Here is a 15314-nt window from a genome sequence, read left to right as displayed (position 1 = left end):
TATAGAAATATATATTTTTTGTATAGCAAAATCCTAAAGTCAGGTATACACTTAGTGACATCAGATTTCTTAGTACTTTTGGCATGTATATCATCACTTCTGAAGTTGAAGGTGAATAGAGAGAAGGCAGCAGTTCTTTAACATTTTGTAAGAAAAGGATCAGTGGAGTAATATTATCAGGCAGGTATTTCCTAAACATATAAAGTAGACCCAAGTATCCCTAGACTAGCCACTTTCCCCTTTGGGCCTCAGTTTCTTTACCTATAAAAAGAAAAGGCTAAATTGGATTATTTCCAAGGCTCCTTACAGATCTATGGTTTAAATATCTTTGAGATTTAAAACAGTTAAATTAATTCCAAAAACTTGACAGAATAATATTTTATATTAGATAAAAGGAGGACCTTTGCCAAGGGCACACTAATAGAATTTTTTTTTCTGATCCTAGGTCCTTCCTCTTGGTGAGTCATTACTTCATTTGTCATTCCATCTATTTATTCATTCAACAAATAATCACAGAACTATATAAAAGATACTACCACAGCCACCAGAGGAACAGGAAGGCATTCACAATTGAGGTAGACCCCTTCCTCAAGGAGCTCACAGTCTATTAAAGGACTTTGTTCATATGCATATACTGCCTTTGGGCCAGGCAAGGACCAACTATGCTTAATTCAGAACTTATCTGAACAGTCAGTCTATTGTAACCTCTTAGTGATTGTTTTATATTCATTCAATTGAGGCTTTGTTCCACTTTGGAGCAACCTTTGTGACATGTGATGGCATTTGGCTGATCTCATGTCCAGGTCTTATTAACTCCACACTCTGTGTTTACATGTTCCTTTTTGTAATCAAGTATTTCAGATTTGCCTAGGAAACCTTCTCACTTATGGTAAAGCTCTTTTAGTGAAACTTCTTGGAGGTTTTAGCCACTAGCCATTTTTTAGGCAAATCACTTGCTATGAAATTTACCTGGGTTTTTGTCACTATAGACAACATCAATTGTCATATTCCCTCAAAAGCTTCTCTTTTTCTCCCCCACTTTCATTTACTTGCTATTGTATGATACAAAAGCAAGACCCTTTGCCATCCTATATTCCCTTCTCTGCCTGGTCCCCCAGAATTGTAAATTATTTTAAAGGCTGTTTGGAGGAAGTGGAATTAAACTCATTCTACTGATCTCCAGATATGGGAAGAATGACATGGCTTCTGTGGTCCTATTAACCTAGGTTCTAGGATCTAGATGCATGACTGCTTGTAGTAATCTGTCAATTTGCGCTTTGCAGATATATAGGAAATAATACAGTGCAAAGAGCAGAGTGTTGAATTTGGAATCAAAAGATTTGGGTTTATATCTCAGTTTTTCCATTAATACTACGTGAGTATGTGACTGAGCAAGTCACTTTCTTTTTTATTCTAACCCTTACTTTTTTATCTTAGAAACAATTCTAAAACAGAGGAGCAAGGGCTAAGCAAATGAGGTTAGACAACTTGCCTAGGGTCATACAGCAAGGAAGTGTCTGAGGCCATATTTGAACCCAGGACTGCCTGACCCCAGGCATTATTCTCTATCCACTGAACCCCTTAATTGACCTACTTCCTTTCTCTATACCACCACACCTAATTTTCTTCTATAAAAATGAGATCATTTTACTAGATGGACTCTAACTCCTTTTCAGATCTAAATCTATGATCCAATGATTCCCCAAAAATATGAAATATAAAGTCTACTCCTCTAAATGATGGTAGGCATATGTAATTCATTGTGCATTATCTCCCACTGACTGTCCATTCCTCTTCATGTAAGAGCACATTGTATCACTGCTTGTCCTCTTCTATATCGCTAACATTTAAATGGGGGTCTCATTTGTCTAGTAAGTACCCCACTTTTCCAGGTCCCCTGAGCTCTTGGTCCTCATATTTAATATTTTACTGTTTCTTTGTTTCTAGTATTTTTAAATACCATAGATTCCCATTATGACATATATAGTCTGTTATTGCACCAATTCAAAAATGCCACAAAACAAATCATTCTCCCTCAAAATATGAGTCCATATGGTAAAAGCCTGGCATCTAAAGAAGTTGTTAATCCTGTCCCCCAAACCATTATAAAGTATTATAATGACATTCCTCTGTGCACATTCCTCTCTGTTTTTCAGATAGAATAAAATGAAGGATGTGCCTATAATCAACCTGTTACCTTCCAGAAGGATTTCATATCCAACATCAATTTGGCACCATTGTTTTATCCACCTGGAAGGCCGTGTCCACAAACATTGGATTCTGGAAAGAGTCTCTCAGACTGTTAAACAATATTGCCAACTGGATATCAATCTGCTCTCCCATTCCCACTATAGAAAATGAATTCTTCCCTCCTGATTTTTCAGAACTTTTCTTTGTCTTGCTCTAATCTGCATCAGTGACCTTATTTTCCTATTCACTGTTTCAGAGTAATTCTTTGTCTGATTTCTTTAAGTTTAGGCAATAAACAGAATTATTTTCCTTTGTCTTATTTTCCCTTAATGAAGCATCAGTTCCTTTATATTTCAGGCATGAAAACCATAGAGTTTTGCAACTAAAAGGGACTTTTCTGAGATCATTAGTCCAATTTCATCATTTTATAGATGTAAAGAATGACATCCATTGAAGGAAAAATAATTTGGTTGGGTTATTGTAATGTACCTGGACAGTTTAAGAATAATGTCTTGGGGTGACGAAGATTCTGCTAATACTGGCTATTACAAGGGCAATACTTAGAGTAAAAACACACACAACACTTTCCAGCACCATGGCCTTGGCACCTTGAAGGATATTCTCATTCTGTGCTTATCCTCATTATTGTTCAGTCATTCAGTCATGTGTGGCTCTTTGTGACCCTGCACCATAGCACACCAATAGTGTTTAGGAGATTTTTTTGGCAAAGATACAAGCATGACTTGCCATTTCCTTCTTCAGGGAATTAAGGAAGACAGAGATGAAATGACTTGCTCAGGGTCACAAAGCTAGTATATATCTGAGATCAAATTTGAACTCAAGTCTTCCTAACTCTAAGCTCAGCATTCTACTTAGTATACCAACTGTCTCCCCTGTTCTCATCCAGTTCCTTTATTACAAGGTCTCATCTATAAAATGGCACCTTAAAGGTCCAAAACCACTTTCCAGGGCTTATCTGGAATAGATCGGATGTAGTCAGGCAAGAAAAAAAAAGAAATAGCATGTTATTAAGGCCACCATTCCACATCTAGACTAAAGGACAAACACCAGAGAAAAACCATATAAAGCCGGGCATATCAAAGTTGGGAAGAGCTGGATAGTTCTCAAATATATGGAGAAGTGAGTAAATTTATAAGACAAGCCATTTCTCAACTGATAAATGGTCAAAGGATATAAAAAGGCAGTCTTCAAAAGAAGAAATCAAATCTATACTCACATGAAAAAATGTTCCGCACAACTCTTTGAAAAATCATTTCCTTTTGTCTTAGAATCAATGCTGTAGATTGGTTCCAAGGTAGAAGAGTAGTTTGGGCTATTAAACTGCGGGTAAATGACTTAGCCAGGAAGTGCCTGAAGCCAGAGTTAAACCCAGGACCTCCTGTCTCCAGGCCTGGATCTCTATCCACTGAGTCACCTGGTTGTCCCTGGATTCCTTTTATTTTTTAAAAAATATATAGTTGTTTATGCAACATTAGCTACACATTCAGTCATAGGAATATACATACCACATTTGTGGTAGGTGAAATAATTAGGTGATTTGCAATCAGTTGAGTTCCTGCTGGTTAACTTGATGAAAACATGGGATCTAAGGGGGAGTGATAGAGACAAAGATACGTTAAGTCTCAAACAAGATGGGGAACTTTTATATTTCATTATTTTTAGAAGGTATAAAAAAGGTTCCTCAATAAAATTTCATGGTATTATAAAACAATTAGCAATTGCCTGGCTGAAGGACAGCTACCTCTCCTGTGACATTTAGAAAGTAAGCACTTTAGTCTGACAAGGAAAGTCTCTGTTATTTGACAGGGACTCATCCCTGACAGTCAAGAAGAGATTCAACTATTAAAGAAGAACCCAAATCTTGAGAGAAAACCATTCTATTCTTGTTCTTCTTACAAAGCATTGGGAGAAAAGGAATTTTCATTCTCCCATCATTGGCAGTGGTTTTCTCTTGCTGGATAACACCTCTGGAAGAAGAGGAAATTCCCAAAAGAGAGGAGACCCAGAAATTCTAGCTGAGGAGTTGAAATTAAGATGCAGAGAGTAGCAGGATAGAGAATGCAATTGAGCAATATATCTTGCAGAGACTGTACCAAGAAGGGAAAGATGGATAGGGAGGGAACATAGAAAACTATGAGATGAAACCATGAAAATAGAAATGTATTGGTACCCTGAAACTTTGGAGATATGAGTTGTTTTGACCATATCCATTTCCTAAGTGTATGCCACACTGGAGGCAGCTAGGTGGTACAGTAGAAGAAGCACTGGTTCTAGACTTAGGAAGTCCTGAGTTCAAATTTGGCCTCAGTTTCTTGATAGCTATGTAACCCTCCACTTCATTTCCCTCAATTATAAATAGATATTCCCTACATCCTAGGGTGGTTGTGTGGATAAGATGAGATAATTTTTGTAAACTGCTTAGCACAAATCCTGGCACATAGTAGGTGTATAATAAATGCTTGTTTCCCCTTCTCTATTAGGGTCACTATGTGTATAACCAGTCTTCCCAGTGACAGTGTATGTTTTTTGAAGGAGTTGGTCTAGATCAGCGGTTCTCAACCTCTCAATTTGTAGCAATGAGAGTACATAATGCATATCAGGTATTTACATTCCAAATCATAACTGTAGCAAAATTACAGTTTTGAAGTAGCCACCAAAATAATTTTTTGGTTTGGGGTCACTACAACATGAGGAACTGAATTTCGGGGTCATGGCATTAGAAAGGTTGAGAACCTCTGTTCTAGATTTTCTCTAGGATCTCCTCCAATTCTACATCTCTAATCCTCTGATGCTATCTGTGAAAGAGTGTATCCAGGTTTCTTGGGGCAGGGGAGAGGGGGCAGAATGTTTTGTGGCTGAAGTTTTTGACTTGCCATTTCAGTAAATATCTTTGCTTTTAGCAAAGTGTGTTACTCAACTTCCATGAACACACTGGTAGGAGACCTCATTTTATGAAGGAAGAAATGGAAACCCAGTGAGATCACACAGTGGGTAAGTGGGGAATTCTTGCTATAAATATTGGGGCAGCTGTGGCTTGGTGGTTAAGAGCACTGGGCCTGGAGTTAAAAAGATCTGAGTTTAAATCCAGCCTCAGACACTGCCTAGCTGTATGACCCTAGGCAATTCATTTAACCTTTGATTGCCTGACAAAACAATCCATTGGAGAGGGAAATGGCAAACTACTCTAGTATTCTTGCCAAGAAAATCCCATGGATACCTTCGATCCATGGGGTCACAAAGAGTTGGACACAACTGTACAACAACAATGTGTAATATATATTTTACTTTGTGGAAGGATTGGGAGAGATGGTAGGATGTTTGGCCCTGTGACTAATTTATATAACTTATTTTATCTGTGGTCTCTTGCATATTTTGATGATGGTGGTGGTGGTGATAAGCAGTATAATACGATGGATAGAAAAGTGTTCTGGAAGATGGGGAGACATGGGTTCAAGTCTTATCTATGACACATAGTAGTTTCATGACTTTAAGAAAATCACTTAACTTCTTATTACCATGTGTAATTTTCCAAAACAATAAGTTCCAATGGAATGTGCTCATCATCATAGCAGAAGTTTCCTGACTTAGGAATTATTTATATTAATGAAACTGTAGAGTCATTTCCTACCCATTAATAGTTTTACTTTTTTTCTCTGTATTCACAGTATGTAATGTAGTTCCTGGCACATAGTAGGTACTTAATACCTGCTTGTTTATCTGATTGATTTTAGATAACTCTAATCATTCCAAAATTGGACATAGGTCCTTAAGTCAAATCTGTTTCTCTACCAATATTTAGAGGGGTCTCATGTCCAACTCTATACATTCTACTCTTCTGTGAAATGCATTTTAGCCCAGCCATTTGACCTTCAGCAATCACAACTTCCCAGAGAAAACTATTCATGAACTTCTAGGAGATCCTGATTTTTCTCAATCTGCTGCAGACAGGAGATGAAGCAAATTTGCTTTTCTGGCTCTGACATCATTGGTCCTTTCTGAAGATTAATAAATCACAACCATCATACACATACAACTTTTGCCTGTGTTTCAGCATCTCTATAAAGCACAAAACTACCCTGGGACAGAAGCAGGCTGCTTTCCCCGTCAAACACCCCTTTTCTGTTTTCCATTCTGGAAGCAAAAAAAAAGATAGTTTCTTCCCTTTTCCCCTTATCACACAGTACAAGCCCAGTCACCACCATCCGCATAGACCTCACAGGAAATGATATACATTCCTCAAATTCCTCCCAGGATGAATGGTTAATCACAGAGTCTGACCTACAGTATGTAAACATGGGGCATGTGGAGCAACAGAAGAGATTGGGAGCCATCCGCTGTTCCTGCCAGCATTGAAGGGATTTGAGGGACCAAAGAAACAAGCATGAGGATGCAAACAACATTGGCTTGGACACTGAGGTAATCTAGTGGTAAGTCTTAATATTCAAAATTTGTGACTAAGAAAGACAAGCATCCACAATTTCTACATCCAGTATCTACCCCAATCATTCTCAAATTTGGTTTTTCAAATTGGTGGACAGTCTCAAGGTAGTTTAAGTGCATTCTAGAAACTATCCACTGACTTGTAGCATTGATTTTAGCACTTGGTTATATTCACTTTTAGTGTTTCACTGTATGATACTGCCTTCTTCCAGACTTCAGAGCATCTATAATTTCCTCTACAGGGGTGCATCCTTTACCAAGCCTAGAACAACCCTTGAACATCTCAATGGACTGTCTTCAAGAATTGCTGAAGGTAAAACATGATGCTTTATCACCTTACAATGATACTTGTGATGAGTCTCTGATCGAAGCTGGTATTTGAGCACTAAGTTTTCAGTGGATCTCCTAACTCATCCAGCTTAGAAGAGCCAGGAGAAGGCAACAAAATATAGAATGGGAAGCAAGGTGAGATGGGGAAGCAAAGGGATTACCAAACAAGTTTGCATTAACAGTAAGCTTTGAGGAAATGTTTGATGAATGTAACTCCAAATGTAATATATTTAAAACCAAATACACTTTCCTCTCCCAGTCCCAGCTCTTCCACTGACTTCAGTTTTTGCTAATTTTGTCATCATTATCCTAGTCACCCAGGCTCAGAATGTGAAGTCATCTTAATTTCCTCATTTGTAAAATGAAAGAGTTGGACTAGATCACCCCTACATACCCTTCTAGGTCTAAATCTGTAAACTTATCATCATAAAGTTATTTCTGAACCACAATATAAATCTCCCCCTAGCACATTCAATCATTAACCATGTATTAATTATTCCTTTTCAGTGTTTTCTATCAATGTTGTGTGCTTTCCTTGGTCACTGCTCCAGACCTAATCTAGACCCTTATTGTATAGAAAAGGATAATAACCTCCCATCTGTTTTCCAATCAACAAATAGCATTTATTAAACCCCTACTGAATGCCAGGTGCTATGTTACATTGGGGAAATACACACATACATAGAACAAAAATGTCCCTATTTCCAAAGAGCTTCCATCCTAACAAGAGAAAAAAGTATTAATATCAAAGGCCATACATAAAAAGTTAAAGAAATAGATAATAAGGAGCTAAGAAGAAAGGGTGCTAGCATTTGAGAATATGAGGAAAATCCTTATGCTGAAGGTGTTCCTTGAAACACATCTTAAAGGAACAGAGGAGTTCTGTAAAGTGGAAGTAAAGACAGATTGTGCATTACAGGCACAAAGAGTGTGGAGAATGGGGATAGAGTGCTTTCTGTGAAGAAAAGAGAGAAATGCAGTTTGACTGAATTTCAGAGTGTGAGAAGGGCAGTAATATACAATGAGGACAAAAAGATAGTGTGGGTCCTGGTTATGAAAGACTTCTAACAGCTTATCCCCAGAAACCTCCCTAATATTACAGTGCCAAATTTATCTTCTAAAAATATTATCACTTCCCTGCACATAATTGTTTACCAAATTTGAACTAACATCAATAGCACCCTGCCAACAATCTGCTCCATACTACCTTTCTAATCTTATCTTCCACTTGGTTGGTTGTTGTCCTTTGTACTGGAAAAGAACCAAAATGGCATCATTGATGGATGATGTCTTCAACTTGTGCATAAATTGGATTTAAGTGAGGCAACTATCTCTTCTAGATTCCTCAAGTCCAGTGGCAAGACAAAAGTCAAGACAACTGGTGATGGCCTAGGATGCAGTGAATGACCTTGGCTTCTTTGATATCTGATCAAGCTCTAGGAGCTCTACAGTAGCCCCTTCTTCTGCCTTCACAACCATTGGAACACACCAGTGGAAGCCTTCTCATGCTAGGGATAGACATCCCTCCAACACTGGTAGATTTGAAGTCTGTAGGTTATACTCAGCTTGGGTTAGCCCCTAACAAGACAGTTTTACCAGAGTATGACCACTGGGCATGCCACAGCTTCTTGGAGCCACTGGTGAGAGCTAAGTGGCAGGTGGACACCAAAGGAGGAAGGCAACCCTGAAAAGGGCTTGACAAGGCCTCATCCCAGAGGTACTAGTCTTCCCTATGTAACCTAAATTTCCTGAATAGTTTCTACTACTGATCCTGCTAACATCCTTACTGGATTTATTTAGGGGGTAGTATGTTCATTATGCTCTGAGTATGTCCTGCAAATCCCTCATTGTACCTGGGTTCATGTTATTTCCTGTACTTGGAATACATTTCTCTCATGTGAGCCCACAATATCAAACAACAAAATAGTAAAATTCTTGCTTCAAAATACACACATTAAAAATATCCAAATATTTTGCATTGTATAAGAATAAGAATTACTGGCACTTATATAGGACTTTAAAGTTTATAATGCATTTTACATATGTCATCTCATTTGATCTTCATGGCAATCCTGTAAATAGATTATATCATTATCCTTATTTTTCGATGAGGACATCAAGAGACAGAGAAGCAAAATGATTTGCAATGCTAGTGAGGGATCTGAGGTATGATTTGAGCTCAGTTCTTCCTGTCTCCAACTTTAGCATCCTATCTACTATGTCACATTGTTGTCTGAGTATAAAATAAAAAAAAAAATAAATAAAAATGAAAACAAAAACCACTCAGATATTAGACTCCATTTCCCTCATTTTCCCCAGATCTATTTCATACAGATACAGTTTGAATATACAATAGAAACCCACCTTTTTTCATAAAGTCGTCCATGGCAATTTTCAACCAAAAGTTGTCTCTTTCCTTAGAAAACCCTCTAGTACTTATTACCCTTATCTTCTGGCTCTTTCTCTGACTACCATTGTAAGCTCAGTGGATCCTATTGGATAAGTATAAAATAAAATAGTTATGAGAATTGCATTTAAACCTTGGCTCTGCTGTTTATTACTTATATAACTTAGAGAAATCACTATTCTATGGACCTTGTTTTCCTAATGTCATTGGTCTTTTCAAAATGAAAGATGAAGAGTATTTGTATCTTCAGTATTCGGCACAATGCCTGGCACATGGTAAGCATTAAATAAATGCTTGTTAACTTGATCAAATTCCCCAAGATCTTATATTTTTTCTCAATCTGAGTTTCAATTCTCTCATCTGTGAAATTAGCATATTTGTATGAGGTTTCTGTGAGGCTCAAAGGGAAAAAAAACTTTTTAAATGTTTTATGAACATCAAAGTACTAGATAAATGTAAGTTATTTTGTTTTTGATTAGGACAACACTCATTCAGCACTTATTCATTCATCAAAAAATGATCCCATTCCTACTCTGTCAGGCACTCTGTCAGCCACTAATAGTACCACTGACCCAATGGAATTATTTATCTTCTAATGTGTCCATATCTTATCTCCCTAACTAGACAGCAAAATGCCCAAGGTCAGAGACCATGTATTGTACCACTTTGCATCTCCCAGGGCCTCCCAGACATAGCTTCGGTCCTCAATAAGTGTTTGATGATTGATTGGGAAGTATCCTTTACAGCTTTAAACAAAGTCACGAGGGCACATCTATCAAAGCTCCTATTACAAGAACTTAAAAGTAAGAGCAATGATTTGTCAGATTCATATTTTTACTGCATTGGGAAACAAGGTGATAAAAGACAAGATAATCAGCAGTATCCTTTCTGGGTGGTATCAGTGACTAATTGCTTAACATGGAGGTTTCAAAACGTCCTTCTTAAAGTCTTCCATCATCTTTTGCCTTATCCAGCCTGTAAGATGTTGTTTTAAAATATTTTTTGATGCAATCTGATAGTTTGACTGAGCAAAACATATGTGATTAGATTCTTGATTTAGAGAGAACTTTGTGTCAGCAGAGTGATTTGCCCTCCTCCTGAAACAGAGCTGAGCTAAAGCATATCCAAAGAGGCACAGAGGTTACAAGGAAAGGGAGGCCCATGAAAAAGAATTCTAACAGCTCCCAGTTTAATTCAGTTGAGGGTTGCCTAGCTCATGTGAGGTGGCAGCACCAGGAAGGCCTCAGGCACCCTGAGAGAGTATAAGCTAGTTGGACTCTGCCTCCCTACTCCCCAGAGCCCAGAGCCACCTCTTTATCCAATGCAGATCTTTGCTCCTAATCATGTGGTAACAAAGTCCAGCTTCTGGTACTTCATTTCCCAGCCGAACAAGATGAAGAAGTCTTCTGGAGAAATTGTTTACTGTGGACAGGTCTTGGACTCATAGTCAGGAAGATATGATTTCCCAGTTCCATAGTTAATTCATTTAAATCTTCTGAACCTTGATTTCCTCATCTATAGAATGGGGATAAAAATGCCTGTCGCAACTATAGAGTTGTTTTAAGAGTCAAATTTTATAGTACTATATAAATATTAGTTATAGTTTGTTAAGTATCTACTATAATATATTATGGATATTTAAGTATCTGCTTTACTATACTATATGTTAAGTATCTGTTATACTATGTGTTATGAATACAAAAATGCAAAATGCCATTTTTCCCCACAAAGAGTTTATAATCTACTCTGAAGAGATGGCATGGACACACATTTATATAAGGCAAAGGAGAGTATGATGAGGGCTAATAAGAAAACCCAACAGAATGTCTTTAGGTAATGTGAGTGGGGAGATCATTTTTAGCTGGTAAAATCAGAAAATGATCCCCTGAAAATTATAATGATTTAGACATTTCAGGAAAAGAAGAATTTTAACAGGAAGAGCGGAGAAGGGAGTGTCATTCCAGGATCAGGGTTAGTCTCCCTAAATAAGAATAATCATGAACAAATCTTTATTAAATACTAACTATAGGGGGCAGCTGGGTAGCTCAGTGGATTGAGAACCAGGCCTAGAGATGGGAGGTCCTAGGTTCAAATCCGGCCTCAGCCACTTCCTAGCTGTGTGACCCTGGGCAAGTCACTTGACCCCCATTGCCTAGCCCTTACCACTCTTCTGCCTTGGAGCCAATACAGAGTATTGGCTCCAAGGCAGAAGGTAAGGGTTTTAAAAAAAATACTAACTATAAATTAGTAATGTACTTGATACTAGAAATATAAAGGCAGAAAGGAAACAGTAACTGTCCTCAAGGAGCTTAATTTCTACAGAATCATACAGTATAAGACACATGAGAAATAGCAAAGGGAATTCATGGAAACAGTTCAGGTTGGCTGTAATATGGAGTATATTAAGGCCAGTCATATGTATAAATAGAAATTTTGCATCTTTGAACTACATCTCCCAGCATCCCTTTCCTCTTTCATCCCCACCTTGTGGGCTTGCATATTGTCTATAGTCTATACCTTCAAAAGTCTATACCTTTTGCTCTTCTTCTCTTGTGTCCATAGCCAAGTTAGCTCCCTTTTTACTGTAGCTTTTTGTTTTAGTTATTATTAAAAAATCTTATTAAATATGACACTTGGATTTATTGTATATTAATTTTAAGCTTACAAATTAGCTACCATGATAGAATTCCCAAAATTTTTTTAAGATAGATTTTTCAGTAAAGACAGTAAATTTTCTTGGTGGTATGGACTCTGTCCACCCACCACGAAAGCCAAGAAACTCTTCTTTCCACACACCCTGCACTCTCCCAGGCCTGCTTCCTATACTCTTGCTACCACTGAGTGGACCCCATTCAGCCCCAGTGTCCTATAGCCTATGACCAGACCCTCCTATTATCCACATCACTTTTTTCCCATGGAAGGTTGAGATCCCCAATCCCTTTGGTCACCAACCCCCAACCCCCTTCACATGCCCACGTGGGTTTCAAGCCTGTGCTAGCCATTTTTCAGCAGGAGAACACAGTGTGGAACAGAAAAAAATGCACTATTTTCAGCCCCACCAGTTCCTGGTTTGCAACTCGGGATTTTTTTCGCAAGGAAGAGACTCCCCTGCCATTTTCTTCCCCACCCTACAATCCAACACAACAGGGATGGCAGATAATACAAATCAGTGGATTTGAAGTGGGAGGTTTTGAGATTTTGTCTGTTTTTTTTTCCTGATCCTAAGCACCATGAGAAGCATTTATTTTATATGCAAATGCCCTGTTGTTCTCACTCTCAGTTTTACTCCTTGGGAGGAGGGGAAGGAAGGTTATTCTTCTAACTCCTAGCCAGTGTATGCCAAGGTAGTCCCACCTACAAACAAGAAGTAGATAATACAAGCATGGCCCAGTTTCCTACAAATCTCAAATAGCTTCCCTTATTGAGCTCATGCACCTTACAGCTTTATGATATTTTTTCTTCTGTTCATGGTGGGTTTTGTGCTAATTGGATATCTTGCAGTTGATAGCTTAACTAATCTTGAAATTGAGATGGGAGATCTATCTCCTAACACCCTTTTGTCAATTTGACCTCCCTAGTTTCTATACCAAACCCAATATGAGATTCGTTCACACTACATTCAGTATGGGTATGGGAACTCCAGAGGTGTGACAAAAGGAATAATCGATGATTGATACTGGGGAGGGGAAGGAACTTTAATGAGATCTGGAGGTGAATTTTAATCCTTTTCAGATTGATATTAACTCTTTTGAGTTTATTCTCCTCCAAAGATAGTGAATAAGTTTTTGCAACATGGCTATCATAATTGGGAAAAGGACTTTTGAATTCAATGCCTATATCCTGTCATGCTTATTGTACTCTGCTGATTATTTGATTTAAGATTTAATTTTGCTTTTTAAATCCATATATTAATCTCATCGATATCTTTCTGTTACACTGAATCATTTTAAGATTCTGTGTTTTGCCTATTAGATATATTCGTTATATTATTTTTATTTGTACTTTTCCCCTATGACTGTACTGAAGAACATATCATTGTGAAAGCCCATAAACACCTTGCACAAATTCTTTTCAGTGGCAAAACCATAACTCCTTATGTATGCTAGGTTTGTCACCTGATTCATTGAGGTCACATATAGCTTATACAACCTTTTGTTCCTTTTTGCCTTTGTTAATTGTCATATAGATGATGGATGGGCTTTATCAAAACTGGTTACAATTATATACAACCTTTGAAGAATTTAATGAGCTAAATATCTCAATTGATTTTAAGGGGTCTTCAGAAATGATTTTGAGATGTCTAGTAACTTCTGTGTTTTATATATATATATATATATATATATATATATATATAATAGATATATATAGGCAGTAATAGACTTTGTTTAAAAAAATCTTTGCCAAAGTTGAAAGAATTAGTACATCTGTAGAACTTGTGACAAGTATCCATTAATTCATAGGTTTTTTCAAATGTCACAGAGTAAGTGGCTATATAGAGATTCGTGTGAATCCCATATGATAGTGGTTTTTCTTGCTATTGTTATTAACTGGGCTATTCTGAATTTTTGGATTTTGGTACTTTCTTTTAATATGCATTACCTATTATACTACTGTTTTATAAAGTTATTAATTTGTGAAAATAATTTGCAGTCACACTGCAAATCATAGCAAGTTAAAGAGGAAATGAATCTTATTTTTTGGGAAATAGCCTCTATACTTTACCTCTGTGATTATGAAATATACACATTTTTAACATTTTTGTTTTTCTTCCTACATGTGCCATACAGTATTTGTTTTTTCTCTCATTTTTTGCCTTTGAAGCACATGCCAACAATATTGAATATATTTTAACTGTTTTGATTTTTGCAATAAAATAAACTAATGTGTCCACTTGGCAAATTATGTTATATTATATTATAATGTGTACACAAAAAGCTTTGGACTATGTCAACCTGCCACTAAATATTTAAATATTGTGAGACTTTTGCTCAATGAATATGTCTAATCCAAGGAGAAATGGACCACAAAAGAGTTCAGAAGTTGACATACAAAAGGGTAAAAGAGACCAATCCAATCCTATGGGGATTGATGAGATTCTGTGCAAAGAGCACAAGGACTTGATCATGTGTGAGACTTGAGGTTGTGGCTGCTTAACATGTGTTAAATGCAGGACTTACTTGTACCACATGCTATATCAAGTATATAACATCGATTGTTCTGTCTCCATTATCACAGAAAGTAAAGGGTCCAACCAGGAAATGATATTTCCCATTTGTTTTGAGATATAGTCTCTTTTTCTATTTTCTTTCATGATGTGGCAAGTTACTGTAATCTAGACTGCTAAATTGGGTGAGTGATAAAATACCCTCAATCTTCTTAACTTACTTAAACTTTTCCCTTACTATTGTGACTATCCCTAAATCAGCTTTTAATAGCTTATTTTGAATTAACACAAATCAGCTGTAGAGGTAAGTTCAAATTGTTTCTTTTCTACTTATTTTAAATAGAACATAGCTGTTTTAATCTTAGCAACAGGGCCCCAAGGTCCTAGCTGGGGAAACTGTTTCCCTAGGGAACAAACAACCCAATTAACTGATCCTCACAGACAATACTAGCTGGCTGGCTTGCTCTTAAGGATCAGTGAGGAAAATCTAGAGAAAGGAGTCCTGCTAGACAGAGTGTTCATATTAAAGTTTTAGCCCTGTCTCGCTCTGCCCTTTCACCCAGAAGAGTTAATGGGATTAAAACTTTAAAAAGGACCACACCCAAACATCTAAAAAAATGTGGTTAGAGCCAGTACACAACTTAATTAACAGCTGGCTTTTCAGTAAAATAACCAAACCTGGACAAACATGGTTCTTTGCCTATTTCATAATCCCAGAGAATATATGGCAATGGCTATACTCCACACTGCTCCTGGTTGTGA

The 15314-nt window shown here is 37.2% G+C and overlaps 1 long non-coding RNA gene across 1 annotated transcript; it reads left to right on the top strand.

Moving 5' to 3' along the window:
- Positions 1–6206: 6206 nt before the first annotated feature.
- LOC103096316 (uncharacterized) lies at positions 6207–9699 on the top strand. The gene is made up of 3 exons (XR_458762.3): positions 6207–6638; positions 6894–6964; positions 8322–9699. It is a non-coding gene; the product is annotated as an uncharacterized LOC103096316 (long non-coding RNA).
- Positions 9700–15314: the final 5615 nt, after the last annotated feature.

This window comes from Monodelphis domestica, chromosome 1, assembly GCF_027887165.1.
Source record: "Monodelphis domestica isolate mMonDom1 chromosome 1, mMonDom1.pri, whole genome shotgun sequence".
In the NCBI taxonomy this organism is placed as follows: domain Eukaryota; kingdom Metazoa; phylum Chordata; class Mammalia; order Didelphimorphia; family Didelphidae; genus Monodelphis; species Monodelphis domestica.
This window is presented reverse-complemented; position numbering and strand designations above follow the sequence as displayed.